General features: G+C 35.0%; 1 protein-coding gene across 18 annotated transcripts in view; it reads right to left on the bottom strand.

Annotated features, from left to right (window-relative positions):
- LOC141384915 (uncharacterized) overlaps window positions 1-24651 on the bottom strand; it is a 547599-nt gene that overhangs the window by 500431 nt on the left and 22517 nt on the right. For all 18 annotated transcript variants that reach the window (XR_015476343.1, XR_015476339.1, XR_015476333.1 and 15 more), the window contains exon 2: window positions 9114-9516. The gene's annotated coding sequence lies outside the window, so the exon portion shown is untranslated. The remainder of the gene's footprint in view (window positions 1-9113; window positions 9517-24651) is intronic.

A 24651-nucleotide genomic window follows, 5' to 3' on the forward strand; every position in this document is an offset into this window, starting at 1 on the left:
AGTGAACCAAGACCTAGTTAAGATTAACGCCCTGTTCACACGGGGCAACAGCGTCAAGTCGGCACCACTTCAGTGGAGTTGCTTGCTGTAGAAGTTGGGATTTCTCAACTTTTCAAGCGATGTCGGAAGTGTCAGCTAATCAGATTGTTGTATGCAAATACAGCAGCACAGACAGTAGCCGATTGCTGACTAATTTCATTGGCTGATGCTGCTATGACGATTGAGTCAGCCCCAACTTCAGACACGCTCTCTGTCAAGTGTTGATGCTGAAGCCCCGTGTGAATGCACCGTAAGGATCTTTTCACACCTACCTTATTAGTTTTTTGAATCGCACAAGAGTTAGTTTTAACACTTGGTGTGGTTCATCTGGGCAGGTGTGAATGTAGCAATCACGCTCAAGTGCGCATCAAAAGCAGACCAAAAAAAGGAGGGCTCGGTACGCTTTCAAATGAACCCTGGAGCGGCTCGTTTGTGGTGAGAACATGATCCGAACTAAAACAGACCCAAACATAAAAAGTACTGCACCCTTTTGGACTAATTCAGCTGCCGTAGTCCAATGAGCCTCACCCTATCTTATCTTATGGGGTGAGGAGGAAAAATATTTGTTGACAATGTTTTACCTACAATTTTAAACATAGAAAGAGTGAGAGGGAAAAACATTACCTGATGGATTGTTGGTAAAATTTCCAAAAGATGACTATGTCGCAGTTTAGCTAAATTCACGCCTCCTCCTGAAGTGACTTGCAATGCACCTTCACCATTTGCAATGAATAATACATAGTTTTCTAGCCGCAGCCGCACTTTATTCTCAAAATGTACAGTTTGTCTAGAGTGATGTATACAAGCTATATAGTAGACTATGACCAGGGATACAATCTGCCAGAGCAGTCATCCCTCCAAACTAAAAAAAAGTAACATTTTGTTTACTTGTAGGAGTTCCTTTGGCATTTTCCCGCACGTTAATTCTGACCAATCGAAATGCAGTTTAGGAAATACGTTCAATAACATCTGGCCAATGAGTGATGTGGATTTTGTCACATAACTGCATTTTGGTTCTTTTCAACTGGTTCAGACCAAAGCAATTAGTGTGGTCCCAGGACCCAAAAATAGCATCATATCATTTGTTGCTTTTGGTCTAGACCAAATGAACCAAACCACAGATGTGAAAGCACCTTAAGACCAGAAACTTAGACTGACTCAGGATAATAAGCCAAATAAGTGAACAGACCAAATCAAGACATGAGAACTAAGACAAACACTAGTAAACTAAGACCAAGACCAGAAAACTGATACTGTGTCAACATAATGACCAGCTCACTGAAACCAAGACAAAACAACAACCCGAGAACTAAGATCAAGACCAACAGATCAACCAAGTCAAGACCAGAGAACTAAAGACAAATACCAGTGAACTAAGACCAAGACTATGCCAACACAATGGTCAGCTAACTGAAACCAAACCAAAACCACAACCAGAGAACTAAAACCATGACCAACATATCAACCAAGTCAAGACCAGAGAACTAAAGACAAACACCAGTGAACTAAGACCAAGACCAGAAAACTGAGACTATGCCAACACAATGACCAGCTAACCAAATGCAAGACAAAATCAAAATTAGAGAACTAAGACCAAAACCAAGAAATCGAGACTAAGTCAAGACCAGAGAACCAAGACAAACACCAGTCAACTAAAAATAGGACCAGAAAACCGAGACCATGTCAAGACCATGATCAGCTATCTGAGACCATGTCAAGACCAAAGAACTAAGACCAAAACCAACAAATCAAGACCAAGTCCAGACTAAAAAAACTAAGACCCACACCAGAGAAACTAGTCCAAAACCAGAAAACTGAGACCAAGTCGAGACTAAGACCAGAGAATCAAAACAAAGTCAAGAACGAGACAAAGAAAAGTAAAATGATAAATGCTGTCTTATTAATTCTAACAAATCCACAGTAGTTTTTTTTTTTTTTTTTTTTTTTTTTTTAATCCAAACAGAAACAAAAGCTGCTGCTCTGAGTAACACTTTTGGTTGTCTCCTTTCACATGCATTATTTAAACCATGCAACCTTGTTTCCACAGTATTAGACAGAAATGTCAGAAAAGCCCCATACATAGGCTCACCCATAAACCTTCCCCTCAGCAAAAATCAGTAAAGAGTGGACAAAAGAGAGGCTAAAACACCTGGTGTAAATGTGTCTCCCTTATGTACTTGTGATCTGATCGACCCTTAGATGCTCTGAACACCACCAGGTTGTGCATCCAAAAAAAAAAAAGGAATTATTAAATGAAAGAATAAAAATAACTAACTGACACACTGACTCGTTTATTTAAAAAAGACACAAAAAAAAAAAAAACCTTATAGTCTGAATCCTTACATGTCCAATATCACACAATGTTCTTCTGAATGGAAAGTGTCTGTCCTCCAGTGAAATGGTGCTAATCCAGTTCACAGTTCTGAGAAAGAGCATGACTCTTCCATATTCAAGGAAGAGAGGATTTGATTTGCATCACTTCATTTCATATCGTCTCGTTCCCCCAGCATGTGCATTAGAGCACGTGTACGCCCATAAAATCGTCACATCTGAGGAGTAAACCGTCAGCTCAGAGCAGGATTGAGGATCGATGGAGCTATATTCTAGTGACGTCATTACACTTCAACACCTCCTCATATTTCTCCCAGTTCCATCTTGTAAAATATGGATTGTATGTCTTATATCCATTTATCTTAAGTCTAATTAAGAATTTAGTTGGATTAAGGTAATCAAAATTGCTGTTTACATGTTAGACTCTTAATCAAAGTATTGGCTTAATCATTTTAAAATCAGAGTAATGGTTTCCATGCAAAAGTGCTCAGTGACGACTCAATCCCCAAAGAGAAGATCACCGATTTTGATGACAGTCTTTCCACAGGTTAGTAGTAAGCTAATATAATGTTAATTGCATAATGTAAACCTTGCATTCATGCTAACAAACTAATGATCAAACGAAATGTATTAATGCAATTCAAATATATAAAATATGAAAGTATCAAATCACCACCGATATCGAAATAGCCCTAAACAATACCCAATTATGAGTGTATTATTAGTATAAGTGTATTTCTAAAATTAAATATTTTCTTATACGTGATTACATACGGTATGAATGATTCAAGTGATTTATCACTGCCATAGCTGATTTTTCATCCACCAGTCTTTAATAAGTTTGCAAATATATATATAGTAACACTGCCGTCGCATCATCCAAGTGGATGCTGCACACTGGTAGGGGTGTGGAGAGAACCCAACCCCCGAAAAAAAATACGCTATATAAATACATATTACATTACATTACAAAGATGTATACTAGTAATATATTCATACGCATTTGCTGATTTAGTGCTTAAGACATTCTTATACTGATAAATAGAAAGTTATGCATAAATATATGCATGTACATATTAAAAAATAACTTCAAGAAATGATCAAGAACACTCCCCACACATTACAGATTTTAACTTTCAAATTATGATAAGAAATTAAAAATGAATATGCTGATGTATATGGTAATATAAACAAAGTCTAGTTTCCAAATTGAAGATTTCAATTTCTATCAATTATAAAAAACATTCCGCTATGTATACTGTAGGTCTTTGTATGTAAGTCCAAACAAGCTAGCGTATCTAACTGTGTGCTTTGTGTAAAGCTCACTATAAAATGCTTTAGGGCTTTGACAGACAGAGAATTCGCCCTGCTCTCTGAGCTTGACTAGTGGTCATCACTCTTGTGGTCTAAGGCTTATACAGACAGAATGAGAGAGAGAGAGAGAGAAAGAGGAGGAGTGTGACCTTGATGACAGCAGTAAATTCGGACAGGAATGTCAACAGTCCCAAGACATATTAGTGTCACGCCAGTGTGCCCATAAGTTTACCTCTGCCAATTACACAGCGGCCATAAGATCACAAGAGCCAATCAGAGAGCCTGACCCTTACTTAAATCATGGCTGCCAAAGCCATTTTACCAATCCGATGACTGAAGACTTTTATGCTGGACACTATACGCTTCACATATTATTTTGTACACTGGACTGTTTAAAGAGATTTTCCACCTAAGTTATATTTGCTCATCATTTACTCATCCTGAATTTAAATTAAAGCTCTAGTTAAATCAACAAGGAAGTAAAGGTTGGAAGGGTTGTTCTGTTTCTATTTTTGAAGCTGTGCAATGTTGAGGTCAGAAATTTCCCTATGCGTTTTTTATGCATTCATTTACAAAAAAATTCATCACGTAGACCTAAACACACCTTTCACACTTAAATTCAAGCAGTGACACATTGTTCTTCTCTTTTCTCCAAAGTAAAAAAGAAATAGACTACGTATTGTGTTCATTCAACACTGCATATAGAAAAAGTAGAGTTTAGCTTAATATCAAAGAGCTGCACGATTATCTTGAAATGCAAGAAAATTACTTCAGAAAATCAGTGGAATGTTGATACATCAGTTGTGATACTTCACACATTCACATACGTAAACTAATCCTGCACAGAGACTGGCAGTACGTATAGACATTACAATAGTTGGTGGTTGGGTTTACATATCGAAGCAATGGACTGAAGGCAGACCATGCTTTTAATTATAATGTCTATGGCCAGTAGGTCTACATCAAATGTTTACACACACACACGCATGCATGCACGCACGCACACACACACATTGATGCTCCGATCAGGATTTTTGCAGCTGATACCGATTACTGGTGATCGACCGATACAGAAAATAATGTATTAATTCATTTTACTTCAGCTTAGTCCCTTATTTATCAGGGTGAGGCCAGAGCAGAATGAATCAGTAAATAATATACCACAGATAGAAAAACTGGTAATAAAAATTACAAACACTGCAATTTGGAAACATTGCAAATGATGAAAGAGGAACTTAGCATGTCTCAATCAAGAAAATGTCTGGAGCCCATACAGTATTTGATGCATAAGTAATTAAAATGCACACCTATAAGTCTAAAATTTATTTAGAAAAAAAATACCAGTAACTACTGATCACTGAAATAAGTATATCACAAGAAGTTATTATTACAAATTATTTTAAAATAATAATTTTTCAGTTTTATTTATCTAATAATTCCAGCCAGCTTTTAGTGAACTTGCAAAACTCTTAAAAACACAGAAGTCTCCGTTTTTATATGTAAAAAGACCTAAATACATGCAAGACCATTCAAATATTTGCAAGGAGGGACAATCGAATTTGGTACGGCCCATGCAATTGAACCAAGTGTGAAAGCACCCGTAATTTTTTATTTATGTTTTTTTAAACGTGAATCTATTTATACATCTTGTGTAATTTCTTCCAGTTAAATCAAAGTCTTCCAGTTCTATCAAAGTCAGTTTGTAGTGACATAAGTACGGCAGATTCAATTATTCATGTCTAAACGTACAGTACACACTGACAGTGACTTGCAATGTTGAAGCAACTGAAAATAATTCAATCTTTAATAAGTTTGTCACAACTCTCATTAAAAGACTTTTTTATATAGCTGCATTAATTTAATTTGTCTCTTCAAACCATTATTTTTTTTTTAGTTGCCCCAGTTGGTGATTTGCCGGAGAAACTATTAACAATATACAAGCAAGACAGTATATAAGACTGACGACTACAAGACTTTAAGAACTGACCTAAACGGAAATAAGGCTTTAATGATATATTTTGCGACTGAACTGCCACCATCCATTTCAATGCTGTATGTATGTGTGTATATGTGATGGTATTTTTATCAGTTGAGAACTCACAAAGAGCTTAAATAATAAATAATAAAATGTGTAAAGGAATCAAAACAGCTCTACGAGTTTTGCAACAGCACACAAACAAAGATCTGCTGCAAGGACACACACATTGAACTGTAATGGGCAACTATCACAATCTATCACGACTATGATGAGAAGAAGAAAAAAAACAGGGATGTGTGAACATTCTATCCTTTTAATGGTACACCAGAGTTCGTTTTAATCCAACCAAACTGCCCAAGTGTGAACACCCCGAATTACCATTCAAAATTCACTGTGACTTTATAGATGTTTTTTTTTCCTCTTATACTACAATTCAAAAGCATTAATATATTTTTTAAAGAAATGTATACTTTAATTTGATCAACAAGAAAGAAACATTATTGAATTTATTATTTCAAATAAACGTGTTTCTTGTATAACTTGATATATTACAATGGGGAGATGAAAACAAGGTATATGCATAGCTGGCATGTCTTCCTGTTGATAAACTTTTACAGCATCAAATTTGTTATGCAATTAAAATATAATAAGTTAACTAGACTTTAGCATTCATTTAGTTGTTAAAGCGTAATAATAGATGAAAAGCTGTTTACAAGCATGCGCCCATAAACTCCACTGAAAATCCCTGGGTAAATTTAATTTTCATATTTTAATGACACAGCCTGGAAAAATGTCATTTAATGCAGTGCTTCATGTAGATTCTGAGAATCCCTTTATAACATATAACAGTCAGGCAGCTAAGATCATTGATTTAAAAAAAAAAGACCTTAAACGTGCCGATTTTGTAACAACATATAGTTCACCACAAGCGTTTGACCCAGGTTACTAAAAAAATTTAAAAAGTCCTTCAGCATCTTCCCAATTATGCATGGGTGTGACAAAAAAAAAAGTTAAAATCTTAAACAGTTAGAATACATTGTACCTTTTTTTTACTATTTAGTTTTTTTTTATAACCGAATGAATGATTGATTCCATATCCGGGACCAGGCCATATCCTGAGCTGCTGCTGCGCTGATGGTCGTGGGGAGTGGAGAACATGAGTCTGATTCCAGCGACGCTCCAGGGACAGACGAGTCTTCGCTGAGGCCATCTTCCAGCCTAAACCACGGCGAATGAAGCTCTGCACAAGACTTTTGGCCAGCGGAGAAATTAAAATGGTCGTGCCCAACTGAGTCTGGTTCTCTCAAGGTTTTTTTCTTCACTCTCATCAGGTGAAGTTTTTTTCCCTCTCCGCTGTCGCCACTGCCTCGCATGGTTCAGGATTGGTAGAGCTACGCATCGATGAATTTGCTCTTCAGTGTTTGAACTCTCAGTAATGATTAAATCAAACTGAACTGAGCTGAACTGAACTGAACTGAACTTAAACTCTAAAACCTGAACCATACTGTTCCAGTTACTATGACCATTTATGTGAAGCTGCTTTGACACAATCTACATTGTAAAAGCGCTATACAAATAAAGCTGAATTGAATTGAATTGAATTGAATGCAAGCTTAGATAAAAAAAAAATTTCACACTAAACTTTTGAATGCGAGTTCAAATTTTCATGTTTACTTTTACTTGCCCATTTTCTAGATGCAAACATTTTGGAGGTTTTATGAAGGTAAATTTTAAGTCAAAATATAATGAATAATTCGTAGAGAGCACAACACATCATTTTGTTCTCTAAACATAAATTAAAGACAAAAAGTCCATCAAAGATTGTTCTGATTTAGATAACTTTTGGTTTATTAAAAAGATAAAAAATAAGGTTTAAAATAGGGATGCAACGATTGAGTGCTCTCGCCCCACAGCAAGAAGGTTGCTGGTTTGAGCCTCAGTTGGGGCAGTTGGTGTTTCTGTGTGAAGTTTGCATGTTCTCCCTGCGTTCATGTGGGCTTCCTCCGGGTGCTCCGGTTTCCCCACAGTCCATGCGGTACATGTGAATTGAGTAGGCTGAATTGTTCGTAGTGTATGTGTGTGAATGAGTGTGTGTGGATGTTTCCCAGAGATGGGTTGCAGCTGGAAGGGAATCCGCTGTGTAAAACGTGTGCTGGATAAGTTGGCGGTTCATTCCGCTGTGGCGACTGCAGATTAATAAAGGAACTAAGCTGAAAAGAAAATGAATGAATGAATAATTATAGTCTGAGAAAAAAAAAAATCTAATTTTAACAGTTATTATGAGACTATGATGATCTATGATTATTATCATTATGCATTCAATAATTTCAAAACAATACTAGTTTAGAAAAATCACATGAAAACTTCTTATGTTTTCAAGTTTTATTACTGCTGCCCAATAGCCAAATAATACATCACTAATATTAATAAAAAACAAACAATAGTCCATTTCTCTTTGGACTTAAAGTTTTTGGCATTTAAACATAAGTAAAAACTTTACACTGAAAATAAATATAAGAACAATTATTAAATTATTAAATCAAAGCTATTAGCTATAAATGTAGTTAAAGGCTGCTGAACCGCTGTCTAAAAGGCACTTTTGATCAACTATATTACAAAATGGCTTGGTACTTTTCATTTTTTATTTTTTCTCTCCCTCTTTGGGCTAGAAATGTGTTTTCTCCATAAAAGGTATGAAGCTGATCAGTCCAGTTCTTGTCACGTGACTCGCGGTGCACTTGCGCCATTTATTCAACTAGGTGCGCCTGGAAAGCATGAGCGCGTCACACCGTGCGCGTCACTCCCAATATGCGTGCACAAGCCACATGCCTCTATTGAAAATAACGATTTTGCACGTGCAAAAGATGCATTGTGAATGGCCTTTAGTCAATAGCCTCAGCCATAGTTAATCCGGAGTGCATACATATAAGCCTTGGTGTACAAGCTTGGAACTAACACACAGTAAATGAACAAACAGTTGGCATAACGTTGTTTAGTTGCTGCTGAAAGACTGTGTTGAGAAGCATGTACGATTAATTAACCGTGACGAATTAATTTGTGGTTAATAGTGAAATCGGGTAATCGTTGCATCCCTAGTTTGAGATTTCCATAACTATTTTCCAAATCCCTAAAAATATGATCTTCCTAAATATGTCTTATTTTTCAATCCAAATATGAAAATTTTTTTTTATCAGTATACAATACCATGAAAAGCAAAATGAAAATGTGAGAAGTGTAGTTATCAAATAGACCAATCAAAATAAAGTGTCTAATTAAACATCTACCAATGGGCTCAGAAAAAAAAAATTTAAACCTTTAAACAGAAAATGAATGCTCTGAGAAACCCTGAAATCTTCCCATGATCTGGAAAAGCAGGTCAGTTCTGAGCTTTTCTAAGTGCAATAGTGTCAAGAAAAAAAATCTAATAAATAAAACAGAAAACAATTTTCACCTTTAAGAGAATGCCGTCACTCTGTGTTGTTTAAGAGCTTTGTGAGCATGTACCGGTAACTCTCCGGGTTCCTGGAAGCCTGATCCATAGGTGTGGGATCCTGTGTGATCTTTGATGGTTTGATGGTCAGTGTGTGTGGTTGAGAGGAAGACGTTCGATCAATGAAGCTCTGAGATCTTCAACATGTTGAAATCCTAGCCCTCAGCCCTGAACACTCTTTATCAAACAGACTTCCATTCACTCTTTCACTCCTTCCTTTCCTCTGCCTGTTCCACACTCCCCATTCCGTTGTCTCAGAGGGATTTCTTTCATTTAATTCTGTGCTGCAGCAGTCCTGGGCTGAGTTTAAAGGGCTGGGATAACTGTTAGGACTGATCAATACAGCCTGGCACCAACATCAGCTCTGTGGAGACAACACACACACACACATGCAGAGAAAGGACACAACAATCTTTCATCAATACTACAGCATCTGACTCCAGATTCAAGGCAACTTCAGCACTACCTCAGTCACTAATTATGCCCTTCTCACAGTCTTCACGATTTCAAATAAATAAATAAACAAATAAATGTATAATTTATTTTCTCACTGCTGAATAGCACCTGTCTGAACTTTTCTAAAAATCAATTTGGCATGAGATACACAAGTAGTACTTTATTTTGCAGTTCAATTCAGCATACACATAATACTTATTCAATGTAATATTTATTATTTTTGGGTAATAACTAGGTAATAATAGATATTAAAACTGAACCTGCACCTGAAAACCAAACCTAACCTATACAGTTCAGTTACCAAATATTTCTACTCTATTCTAACAATTACTATTGATTAGTTGACTTTTAAGGTTACTGTAAGCTTGTGTAAGACAATCTGAAATGTATATGACAATTTGAGTTTATAGAATTAACTGAAACTTGAATATATGGAATAAAAGTTTGAATGCATTGAATAAAAGTTAATATATAGAATGAAACTTGAATATATAGAATGAATCTTAAACATATGCAATGAAACCTGAATATATGGATTGAATCGTGAATATGTGAAATTAATTTTAAAAATATGGAATGAATCTTACAAGTATGGTATGAATATTGACAATATGGAATTAATCTTGAATATATTAAACAAATTTTTTATATAAAAAAATGAATCTTAAATATGTGGAAAGAAAGATAAATATATGGATTGAATCTTGAATATATGGAATGAAAGTTTGAAGAAATTGAATGAATCCTGAATATATGTAATGAATTTTGAATATATGGAATGAAAGTCTGAATATATTGAATAAAATCTGAATATAGAATGAATCTTGAATATATGGAATGAATCCTGAATGTATAGAATGAATCTTGAAAATTTGGAATGAATCTTGAAAATATGGAATGAAACTTAAATATATGAAACAAATCTTATATGTATGAATATATATATATATATATATATATATATATATATATATATATATATATATATATATATATATATATATATATATATATATGAATACTGAATAAATGTCTCAATAAATGTAATGAATCTCAAATATATGGAATGAATCTTGGATATATATATATAGATATATATATATATATATATATATATATATATATATAATCTTGAATATATGCAATAAAGGTTTGAATATATGGAAATGAAAGTCTAGTATAATGTTTAGAAATGTAAAACATTACATTTCTAAACATTATTTTTTGTCACTAATAGTAATTATACAGTGAGATTATTTCTGCTCAAGGACAACAGCCAGTGCTCCACAGAGCCAATTTGTCTGGAATGACATGAAGAAACAGATCAAACTAAGACAAACCAAGGACTTTAATCAATATCTTTAGTCTTTAGTCAATATCTTTAATATGCTTCTTAGAAAATTTAAAAACCTTTTAATTTTATTATGAATGATAAAAAACTGCCTATTGTACATTAGTATCAACATTTTTACAGTAAGCTAGATGCATTACTTAAATAAGAAAGAAGTTTATTACGCTAAAGACTGAAAATTAAAATGTTTTTATTTAGAATAGCTTTGTGCAAAGGCACTCCCCCCTTTATTATTCATTCATTCATTCATTCATTCATTTTCTTTTCAGCTTTGTCCCTTTTATTAATCTAGGGTCGCCACAGTGGAATGAACCACCAACTTATCCAGCATATGTTTTATGCAGCAGATGCCCTTCCAGCTGCAACCCATCTAGGGGACACATCCATACACACTCATAGGTCAACTGACCCAGCCGAGGCTCAAACCAGCGACCTTCTTGCTGTGGGGCAAGAGCACTCCCTATTGCGCCAGACTATAATCATCTATCCAAAAGCTGTAATCGTTGCATGCCTATTTCAAACCTTATTTTTTATCTTTTTAATTTTCTCACAGGACAACATGTCATAGCACAGCCAGCATCGAATGCACACTTCAGAAACTCGCCAGAAATAATAGTAGGTCACCTGGGTACTTCTCGCATGCGGATTTTCGAATTCTAAGAATTTGGACATACTACTCTACTCGCATACTGTTTTTAGTGTACTTTATAGTATGGAATAAGTATGCAATTTTGGACACAGCCTGAGAGATTTCAGCTGCTGTCTGGGCTTTCACTGCATTTTTACACTTCCCGTTTATCATGTGTTCATTTCTTTTTTCCTGTGTAATTTTACTCTATAACACATTAATAACTAATAACTAATTAATATTATTTTCTTAGCATATATGGATATCCTCATTTGGTTGTTACCAACACCTGGTGAAAACTTCTAGTCAACAGCACCTTTAGAAATACGTTTTCTAAGAAACATTAAGTGTTGAATACTTATTTCCCTCACTATATATGAAAATTATACCACATTGATTTGAATAATAACAACAAAAGAAACACCAGAGAAAAATACTATTATTGTCATGATTATTTTTGCAGATTCCCATTTCATTAACAAATCAATTCTCTAATAGCGAGATTTAGTGTGCCACTGATGTCTAGCATAGAGCACTGATGGAGTAGGGCACTCCAGAGCAAATACTCCATTTCTCCCTCTTGAATTCAGGCCGTGAAGAGCAACAGGATGAGCTTTACACACATGCGGCAAACAGCGTGTGTGTAGGAGGGGAAACTCAAACAGCCAAATGGCTTCATCAATAGTGCTGATGGGCAAAGGGAAATCGAGAGGCCTATCGTCTGCGAGCGCGACACACATCACCTATTAATAACACGCAACACACACACACACAAGCCACATGCACAAACCACAAACACAACACTCAACTCACATTGCCCTCGCTGATAACAGTGCCAATGACAAGCCACCTCATATCTCAGAGATCCATGCCACTTAATGTGAAGAGTGTGCCTTAGTCCATCTGCTCAGATTTATTTACAAGGGGTTTCCCCTCCCTTACACTCACATGGGGTCGTTTTTCCCGTCTTTAGAGGAGTCTTTAGAGAAATAAAGGGGACGAGAGAATAGAACAAGTGCGCTAATGGATTCATGAGGTCAGGCTGAAACAGTGGACCAGGACAAACAGACGCAAGCCTCTGAGGAACAGCTGGACAAAACAAGCCGCTCCACAATGACAGCATTTCACTCTAGGCATCTGTCTAACAGAGCGAATGAATTTGATAGAGCGTTTGCTCTCTGAGACAGCGAGAGCTTCAACTGGAAGCATCTATCTGAGAGTGTACATCCGTGACAAACAGACTGTTAGATGACAGCATCGCTAACAATTTGCAGAGTGGCTATTACGAGGCGTGACGCTCCGTTGTTGCTTAATGCAACAGTGAATGGCACTTTTTGTTTTTGTGCACTGTGTATAATAGTACTATTGTGAATGTCTGAAATGCGTTAACAAAAAAGAAACGTTTCATTAATATAACAAAGACTGTGCAAGCTATTAATATAAACTAATAGCAACAATCATTTCAAAGAGATAATTGAGTTAACCCAATAATAATAATAATAATAATTGTCACATTTACTCGCATCATTCTGCAGAATACAAAAGATAGTTTGTTTTTCCTCCTAAATGGTTTCTAATTGTGTAGCTTGTGTGTAGGTGTTTTCTGTTCATTTTGCTTTCAGATTTCATTATGGGACTTTAATCTCTGATCCGACAGCTAATAATTCTGAAAGGTTAAAGAATGTGATTAATGATGTAATTAAATAAACTTTAACTGACAGTTTTAGTAATCATAAATGTTATATTGTCTTGAATAGAAAAAAAAAAAACACTAATAGAAATTACAATTCAATAACTGGGCAAGCGACCATTGCAGTGCACTTAATCATTGTATTTTACTGCACGATATATTCAGCATTCACAAGGGTTAGACCAAAAAAACTATATTATAATAAATTGCAATAAAATGTTGATAACAATCAAGCATGTGATCAACCGAGGACAAAAATGAAGATGAGACCCTGCCCCCCTTCAAAAAAAAAAAAGTAAATGTATGTATAAACCAATAAACTGCTAAACATGTAAACTAATAAAACAAAAAAATTGACGAGGCAGTGGAGCAGTAGGTAGTGCTGTCGCCTAACAGCAAGAAGGTCGCTGGGTCACTGGTTCGAACCTCGGCTCAGTTGGCGTTTCTGTAGGGAGTTTACATGTTCTTCGTGTGGGTTTCCTCCGGGTGCTCCGGTTTCCCCTACAATCCAAAGACATGTGGTACAGGTGAATTGGGTAGGCTAAATTGTCCCTAGTGGATGAGTGTGTGTGTGGATGTTTCCCAGAGATGCGGCTGGAAGGGCATACGCTGCGTAAAAACTTGCTGGATAAGTTGGCAGTTCATTCCGCTGTGGCGACCCTGGATTAAAGAAGGGACTAAGCCGACAAGAAAATGAATGAATGAAAACAAAAAATTAGTTCCGGCTGAGCCAGTTGACATTTCTGTATGGAGTTTGCATGTTCTCCACGTGTTGACGTGGGTTTCCTCCACAGTTTCCCCCCACAGTCCAAAGACATGCGCTATAATTGAATTGAATAAAACTAAATTGACCACAGTGTATGAGTGTGTGGTATGTGTAAATGGGTGTGTATGGATGTTTCTTAGTACTGGGTTGCAGCTGGAAGGACATCGGCTGCATAAAATATATACTGGAATAGTTGGTGGTTCATTCCGCTGTTGAAATCTCTGATAAATCAAAGACTAAGCTGAAGGAAAATAAATGAATGAATAAGTAGTCTGATACAGGAATGCAAATTCATTCATACAGTAATTTTCTTGTCGGCTTAGTCCCTTTATTAATCCGGGGTCGCCACAGTGGAATGAGCCGCCAACTTATCCAGCAAGTTTTTACGCAGCGGATGCCCTTCCAGCCACAACCCATCTCACACTACGGACAATTTAGCCTACCCAATTCACCTGTACCGCATGTCTTTGGACTGTGGGAGAAACCGGAGCACCCGGAGAACACCCACGCGAGCGCAGGCATACAAATTACATTTGCATAATATGTCCTTCTTAATTGTAAGCTCTGTATTATTCTATATAAGAGCCATAAAAGCCAGAAAATGATGGTATTTTTAATATTATTATTTACATTTATCCATTCATTTTGTTTTTGACTTAGTCCCTAGTGGTCGCCACAGAGGAATGAACCGCCAACTTATCCAGCAAATGTTTTATGTAGATGATGTCCTTTCCCCACAGAAATGCCAATGGGGCCAGCTGGGCTCAAACCAGTAACCTTCTTGCCGTGAAGCGATCGTGTTACCCACATATATTCATATTATAATTTAACTTGCTTATTTAAATTTAAATTAAAATTTAAAGACTTTCCTTTATATTCTGCCCTAAGTTTTAATAAACGATTCCACAGACACACACACCCACACACACACAAAGTTGTATCCATATCAATTTCCGGTAGATAAAGTCAGGTCTCCCACCACAATTTCTTATTTAACTTTGAAATACATCATTACAGAAGTAAAACGACTTGTAATCCCATCATCCGTTCACACTGTATAATCTAACTGCATTGTCTAATTTGCCATTTTCTGCTTTAATCAGCAAAGTTTCTTGTAAATTGTCCAAAGTCTGAGAAAAAAAGGATTATTTGAAAACATTATCATCACTTTCATTTCCGGCAGGTGTACAGTAATTACACTGTGGATTATAACACACTACATTTGCAGCAACCCAAGTGGAATTTCATTGCAATCAACAAAAAAATGAAACTTTTTCCCCCCTCCCTCCCCAAAGCATCCCAGAATCTCCTATCTCCATGGGAACAATCGTGCAGCGCATACCTTTCCCCTTTTTTGATACCTTCCCTCTACTTTTCTTACCACAGTATCATGAAGACACACTACGTAGGCCTTCTCCCTCATTTTTCCTCCTTTTTCTCTCTTTTTTTTCCCTTCCCGATTTAATGATCTGACCAATTAGGGCTGTAGTATCTCATGGATGCTTGGCAGGGTCGTAATTGGAAGAGCTCTGAGTTTCTTTTTAATCATTAGCTTTAAGAAACTGTCTGTGCATTCACAATTAATCCTTTCTTAGAAGAAGAGAGCAGCAGAGGTAGAGAGGGAGAGGTCGGACGGCGCTACATGCACTGAATGTATTTCGCAGCGGGGTCTCCGGTGGTCATGTAGTATAGTCCATACTAACCTAGCAGCTCCTCTGAGCTCAAATGTAGGACATTACTGCCACCTACTGCTAAGGAGAGGAACTGAGACCAAGGGAGCAAAGAGACCTTGTGGTTAAGAATCAAGTAGCTGGAGATTTAAGGGACAAATGTGACTTTTTTCCATCCGCAGTGCTAAAATTATGTGAAATTCACAACAATTGAGAACTGTAGTAAAGAGATATAATAATATTCTCATGCGGATCGACACCGTAGAGACATGAAGCCTTTGATTTTATGTTTGCGAAAGCAGGAACATGTGGTACTGATGCTTGAGAACATCTATAATTATACTAGTACACTGTAGAAATACTGCAGCCCACAATGCATGAGACTTTGATGGTAACTTCAGGTCAGGACAGAACGTAACCCACACAAAAGCAGACCGATAGAGAAGCTCAACCTGAATAAGAAATCAAGACATCGGGACTGCCTGGAAAGGTTGAAGGTGACTAAATGTGAGTCATTTAGCTGGTGCTCATATCAAACATATTTTTTAATGCTTTATTGCTGTGGGGAGAAAAAATAAATGTGTATTGATTTGGTGCAGTTGTGGCGGATCAAGGTTTGAGAGTCCAGTCTTTGGGTACCGATCAATATATTTAACCCAGAAGGACACGTAAACTTCAAATCTCTCACAACTTATATATCTTACCTCCACATGAAGAGTTCAGATGCAAAAACCTCTTAATGTCGTCTGAATTTTTCTTTTAATGAGCCTTTTTAATCAGGCTCATGTGCGTCACCTTAATGGCAAAGAATAAGTTCTTAACATGGTCTTTCAAGTAAAATAACTCAACATAAACAAAGAAAATTGCAAATTTTCAATGAAAATTTCAGACGACACTTAATTGTATTATATGCAGAGCAGGGTTCAACGCTAAGGTTTTTTCTACTAGCCTGACCCCCCGAAACAAAGAATGTTAATAGCTATTTCTTAGCCACATATTTTAAATAACGTGTCAAAAATAATGTCTGTGAATCTAAAATTTTAATATTTTTTAAATTTTCATAACTGTATGAAGAGCAAAATTCTAAGTTTTATGCAAACAAAAAGAGCAGTATAGAAAACGTGCAGGTATTTTATTGCAGTTCTAAAAAAGGTGGCTGACTTGTCAAACTGTGCAAAACATGACTTAATTTTATTTTGTTGTGTTGTACCAAAGTAAACGTTTGCTTTCAAGACGTTACAAACAGATGTTGTCTTTTAGCCTCATAATTTGGTGTTGCTGCCATGTTACCATCTCTTTGCTGTACTGGTTGATACCAGGTTATGGAAAATAATAACATGCTCACAACATCCAATTAGATAAGAGGAACCAAAAACCAATACAGCTTAAAAGCACAAACTGTTTGTCGATTCTGACTGTATTTGCATGCAATTGACAAATACTCGCATTAATTAAAAATTTAATTTTAGTGACAACTGGCTTGGTCGGGCCAGTAACGATCCTGTCTACTGTCTCTCACGCTGACCCCAGGCCATCGTGTTGTTCTTATTGTTGAGCCCTGCAGAGGGTTATACTATATAAAAATGCCAATATAATAATAATTTAAAAAAAATAAATTATATAATTTAGTTTATAGTCTACTACATTCTAAAAATGCTAGATTATATATATATATATATATATATATATATATATATATATATATATATATATATATATATATATATATATATATATATATATATATATATATATATATATATATGAACACAACTTAAAAGGTTCATTAGTCACAGTTTATATGGGTCATTCCATGATTTAAATGTGTAAGGACAATTACTGTACAAGGATGTAAGGCTTGAACTGTGCTCCAAAATGACTAAGTTTGAGCTTAGAATGTTTCAATAACTGATACCTGCTTGATACTTCTACTTGATACCTCATACGTAATTGACACTTTAAACACAGAGGATTTTGCATCTGAACTTTTGACATGTCCCAAGGTGATGGGTGAAATGTTCATACACCTAACTTAAATAAAGCGAATACAAAAGAAAAAAAACGTCTTAGATACGGTCATTACCCTCATTCCCCAAAAGATAAATGCTATTCTCTTATAACCTTACATTTATGAATTATTACAAGAGGGAGATGAAGATTATGCTAGAAAATAATGCTCCCTTTCATGAGCTGAAAGGGATGTAGTACTGTTTGGACTAAAAGTGTGAGCCTCGAATACGAGTCTAAAAAAATTGCAAAAACAACTCTGTGCAACTGTTCAAGTTCACAAGTTTAGCTTTAGGTTAAAGGTTCAGAGTTTTAATCACTATGCCTCACAAAATATATAATGACTATGCCACACAAACCTAACATCTAATAAATTACACATAAAAATGTCCTGAGGTAATGAGACTTCATTACCTTCAGGTAATGAGACGTCTCAGAGTCTAACAGATCACCAGAGGAGACAACATCTCAAATCAAATCAGAATGAATGAATGCATAAATGAAAAGATGAATGAATGAATGAATGAATGAATGGACGAATGAACAAACTAATGAATGAATGAATGAATGAATGAATGAATGAATGAACGAACTAGTAAACAAATAATTTCTGGTGCTTCATTACAGGGTAAAAACCTTGAAGCCCCCTGGTACTGAATTGGTGCAAGCATGGTAGATTAGGGCTTGAATACTTTTGGTTAACTGTCCAGGATTTCAGCTACTAGGCCACACAGACCTCACAATTCTCACAACACGTATAGTGTATAACACCTCCATGTGTCCCAAGGTAATAGGACTTCGAACGAGACATTTCATTCAATTGTCCACCAGATCCCAGTGTCTCACACATATTGTCACTGTCTGACACTGGATGGCAAGGAAAAGAAACCATGTGAAACTGCAATTAATATCTTCCATGGACTTCATACTAAAACCTAATATTTTTTTTGTGAAAATACATATAAATGTCCTCTGAACAAGTGTTTTCATCAATCAGATATGAAAATATTTCTCTTCAAAATGTTGCAAAACACAGATGAAGATTAATATGCAGGCACGAGCACACTTAGGGCTTAACCTGTGCAGTGCACATGCCCTTTTTAGTCTTGGATAGAAAGTGTCCTTCCAAAATGATCAGAAGTGCACCAGCGACTACATTTATTTATATATATATATTTTTTTTTTTTTTTTTTTTTTTTTTTTTTTTTCTAACTGAACAAAGTTACATTTGTTGGGACAAACTAAAATTATTGACTTGTTTGGGTTAGTCGAAGAGCCAGGGGGGGTTCAGGGGGTTTGGAAGACCCCCTGCTCACTGACAAAGATTCAGAATTTGTCCCATAAATGAGCTCATTTGTCCTATTTTGACTGCTATGCATTCATAAAAAGTGGAATAAGCCATCGAAAAAGGAAAAATCTACTGTTGGTTATTGCTTTGGCGTGTCTTTAGCTAAGTTTTGGACAATGCAAACTATTTTCATGAGTCCAACATCCAGCTATGCATGAAAACCCAATCTACTGTAAGTAAAGTCATCCTATTCTGCAGTTTTTAAATGGATAAAACATTTTACAAGTAACTTTTTTCTAAATCTTGAACCAAATTTTCGTATTCTCACAACAAAAAATGACCAATAAAAAGGTGTGCCCCAATTAAAATTAATTCAAATACTATTTTGGCTATTGTTGTTATCCATGAACTTTCAAATGTTTTTTTTTTTTTTTTCACGAGAGAGGGTAAAAAGAAAATTGTGAAGCTCTACATTATTATTATTAATAATATGATTATTATGTTTAATTTTTTTATTAATCAAAATGGGGCATCACGATGGCACAGTACTGTAGGTAGCACGATCACCTCACAGCAAGAAGGTTGCTGGTTCGAGCCCCGGTCAGTTGGCACTCTGTGAGGAGTTTGCATGTTCTCCCCGTGTTCGTGTGGGTTTCCAGGGTGGTCCGAAAGGAAAGTTTAATGTGTTGGGCATTTTGTTATTTGCCTAATAAATGGCAATAGACTACAGTTTTTAATTAAATAATGTAACAGATTCCTGTTATTGTTCTAATGACATGATTTTTCGTATTAAATTGTATTTAAAAAAAATAAGTATTCATCATATTTCTTTATTCTAAATCTTTAGGAAATATTTTTGGTATCAAAAAGTGTGGTTATGATGACTATTCGACAAGCTAATCCAACTAAAAATAGCGCTTAAAATGTCACTAAAATGCAGTATTTTAATTTTACAAATAAACAGAAAAAGCCAATAACAGCAAAAATAACTTTTTGAGAAAAAAGAACCACCTCTTACACCAGACTGGCTACAGGCCTGATATGGGAATTACTTTCAGTGGATTTCTTGTAAATATGTTGTTTTCATTGTAAATGATACATTCAAGTTAATATTTGATACAAATCACAGTGTATAACAATATTGTCAGCCAAGTTAAAGACTTTTTTTTTTACTTAAGACAAATGGTAAAAATGTGCGAAAATATACTGTTGATTAATATGCTAAATTTAACATGGGCTTGAGTGGACAACTTGAACATGTTCTTGATCCCTAATGCACAGGGCAATGGGGACACCACAATAAAAACATTTATGACTCTGAAGCTGCAGAATTATGTAAGACACACATGCTTGCACCCTGTCACTGACCACATATAAATAGTGCATTTTCACTTGGCAAAACTTGCCATTTTCTGATTCCCTCTTGCAGTATTAGACAGTTTATTCATAATTACATACAGTAGTTTAATGCAATAATGTCACTGAAGCTTTCATTGTTTCTCCCACTAAGTACAAAGCATGTCGAAATGACTGCTCCCAAAACTTTAAAAGGGTTAGTGCATCCACATATTTAAATTCTGTCTCCATTTAAACTGCATCTGAATGGCCTTGTTTACTACAGTATGTGCGTCTGAATCTCTCAACAAATAAAACCATTGTGTCTTCACAGAAGACTTCTGGATCTGGATAAGACGCTCAATTGATTCTTTTTTACGATGCTTTTATGACCTTTTCAGGATCGTTTAAGCTTTAGGGGAATTTACTTAAATGGAAGCAACTGAAATCTCTTGGGTTTTCTAATAAATAAATAAACAAACTCTATCTGTGTTTGAAAGATTAAGTGAGTAGAGTGAGGTGAGTACATGATTGTGAATTATATATAAACACAGTAAGTTGAGACTTAGATAAAACTCTACTGCAGTTGATATAGTTTACATCGCAGCTACATTTAGGCCTGTCATGATAAGGATTTTTTATTGTGCGATATATCGTCACAAAAATTGTTGCAATAAGCGATATTATTGTTATTTTAAGGTAATTTTATGCCACTGATTATATAATGATTATATAACAGCATAATAATGCAAAACCCCAAAACAATTGAAAATACTTAGCATTTTTAAGGTTATTAAGATTGTATAATTTGATTTTAAAAAGGTAAATGTCCTATTACACACTATATAAAGTCCTATTAGGTAAATGCCCAATTGTAAACTTGGACACCAGTGAGGTAGAATGTAAATGTCATTGTAAAATTGCTTTAACATTACTTGTAAATTTGTAAATATACAAAATCTGACAATGTTTTGCCTATCAAAGTTTTAGGAATAATAAATAATAGCTTGACTTCTAGTTGATCATTTGGTATCAGAAGTGGCTTATAAAAAAGGCAAAGGTCTCTAGATTGCATTTATTTTACCAAAATAAAATATGATCATGCCTTGATTTTTTATTTTTTAATTAGGACAGTAAGGTCTGACTTTGCTTAGCCAAAAGTCTTGTCACTAAACAAAAATATTGTATAGAAAATAAAGTCATGGTGCAGTGGAAAAACAATTAATATTGTGTATGACTCCCATAATATTTCCTTCACCAAACTTGACGGATTTCTGTGAGAATCTTGGTCCATGCGGATTCCATGCTGTCTTCTGCAGTATTTGTGATGACTGCTATACAGTACAGCAGATGATTCATGGAAAAATCTACCTTCTGCCACTTTTGCAAATGGTCAACTAGAAGTCAAGTTATTATTTGTTGCTCTTACAACTGGGATTGATGGCAAGACTTTTGTCAGGTTGTGTATATTGCAAAGGCAATAAGTATTGAGGCCATCTCCAAGTATTACACGTTAAAAACTGATTATTTTGACAGATGCATTGCAAATAACAATATATTAATACATCATATGTACTACACAAGACAGCTGGGTGTGTCCTTTTAGGCATTAGATTGGTGTGGACTTCACACGTAGAATTAGGGCTGAATGATATTTGTTTTTCTGCGAGCACTTTATGGTTTCCTAGAGAGCCAAACAGTTTTCAGGTAAAGAAATTGAACATTAAAATATATAATAAAACTGTAGAATCTTCATTGTATTAATAATTCAGTTCTTCATTAAAGTTAAAATCGTACATCTTTGTGTCCGAATACTTTACACTCAAATAATACTTAAAAAAATAAATAAATAAAGTTTCACTCTGTTATGCTTCTGCTTTGCAGTGACTCAACAATATTATGTATTCTCAGTTATTGTTAAAATTCCAACTTTGGTATGGTGGTGGCTAAAATGGTGATCTTGATGGATTCGAAGTCTACTTTACCACCTTCTTTTCATAAATGTTTACGTAATTTTACATAAATTGTTATTGTTTCTAGGGCAGATGCTTCGAAAAAAAGTTTTTAAAAATATGGTGCCTCTTCCTTGCTTATCTTTTTAAGAGTTGAAAGTAGGGACCTTATGATTCAACAACAATTTTACTCTTAATTTTTAACTCCATTTTTTAAATATTTTGAGTTTGAACAAGAAAATTTTTATTGTGTATATTATTTGTTCTACAGTGTGCATGTTTGGATGGACTGGCGTTTAATAATAATAATAATAATAATAATAATAATAATAATAATAATAAATTATTATTATTATTATTATTATTGTCTTTTTAATTAAATAACTTAATTTTTTGTTTAAAAGGTATTATAGATTGTATAAATGCTTTTTGTTTTGTTTTGCGCTCATAAAAACGTAAGATAAATAAATTATTAGAAAATTTTATACATATATATATATATATATATATATATATATATATATATATATATATATGAAAATAAAATCTTAAAAAAAAAACTATAATCACAAATCAACATTTGCGTATCCTGTGATGCGACTATTGCGGACACACACGCATTGCGATATCAATGCTGAAATGATATTGTGCGGCTCTATGCAGAATGCTAGAAAGGGTTAAGAATGGCGTTTGGGACAGGGCCTTTACCAGTCACCATCAAAGAGACTTACTACAAACTAAGCAGACAACACATGACACGGGGGAAAATGGCTTAATTTCCAAGTCTTAGAACTTGAGCAAAGGTGAGATCTACAGCATTGCCAAAAAAGCAGCATGCTTCCGTTTACATGCTTTTACAGTTGGGTTTTTCGTTTCAGGCTGTTTTTGGAAGAAGCAATCTCTGATAACGATCCACACTTGGAAAATCATTTCAGTACAAAAAGAAATGACAAGCCCCTGGCATTTCTCAAAAAAAACAAAAAAAAACAAAACCATTTGTACTAAATGCATTCTGAAAGCTACATTCATTAGTTTCTGCCCTCATTTTACTTGCAAATGAGCTTCCAGTCTAAATCTAAATGGCCATGTCATTACTTGACTGTTTGTTCAATTTAATATTTTTTCTCTTTTTGACATCCTAAGTAGCCACGTCGGCTGTGAGCCAGCAACGTAAACACATAATGATTATTAGCATACTGTGAGCGGTGCTTTCTCCATCCAGACTCCCCAGGTCCATCTGCCTAGCACTGTCCATCATCATGCTACTGCCCGGAGCCACAATTATGACTATACTGTGGTTAATAAACTCAAGCGCTGAATAAGAAATGTACAATTAGATGAGACATATGCGATCCGGAGGCATGCTGTATTCATGAGCTTTATGACCTCTGATGAGTGTCAGCTAAAACCTAGCCTAAAAGGTCATCGAATACTTGAAGAAGTTCTTTTCTGAGAACAGTTGTTTATAGCTTAAAGACTACAGAAACAGAACCACAACTGCAAGTACAACTTAATTTTAATTTATTCATTAATTATGATGATAACTATCAGTTTTGCTTGCCCATAGAGCCCATAGCATTATTTATTAAATACCAATTTTAAAATGAACCGTTGAATGCAGCAAGGGATTTAATAAACTCTCAAGCAATGCTCATTTGTGGTCTTTACAATGGACCACGACTACCTGCTTGATGCATTTCCAGTTTTCTGGTATTCTATAGGCGTAAAGACAACATGAGTGAGAACTTTCGATTACCTAATGGGATAACACTGTTGTACAAATGCAATTTAAGTTTAAAAGCTTAATTTCAGAGCTTATTTGCACATTTTGATTTATTACTTTGCACTTTAAAATGTTAAATGTCTATCCAGTATTCCCTGTTACAGATGTAAATAGTTTCCAATTAATGCCTGTTCAGTAAGCCCCTCATGTAAACAGCTTCTACGTACATGACAAAAAACAGTTACTAACCAATTAAATGTACAATGCTTTTATGTTTTACCACTAAATTATACAAATTGGGTAAGTTAACTCATGCCGGAATATTATTTTAATTTGTTTTTCATCTTAAAGTTTGGTGTACACATTCTTAAGCATAGCATATATTAAGACTTAAACACCTTTCCACGGCAGATACTTACATTTTATAGAACACAGTGCATTAATTAGGGCTGCACAATATATTTTTTCAGCATTAATATCGCAATGTGATCATTCGCAATAGTCACCCTGCAGCATATGCAACATTGAGTCTGGATTATAAGGCCTGTGACTATAGGATTTTAAAAGCATTCAGGTGTAAGGAATTGTGTTGTTTGCAACAATAACAACTATTAACTTCATTGAATTAATTGT

This window comes from Danio rerio, chromosome 1 (genome assembly GCF_052040795.2).
Source record: "Danio rerio strain M-AB ecotype USA chromosome 1, GRCz13ab, whole genome shotgun sequence".
NCBI classification, from domain to species: domain Eukaryota; kingdom Metazoa; phylum Chordata; class Actinopteri; order Cypriniformes; family Danionidae; genus Danio; species Danio rerio.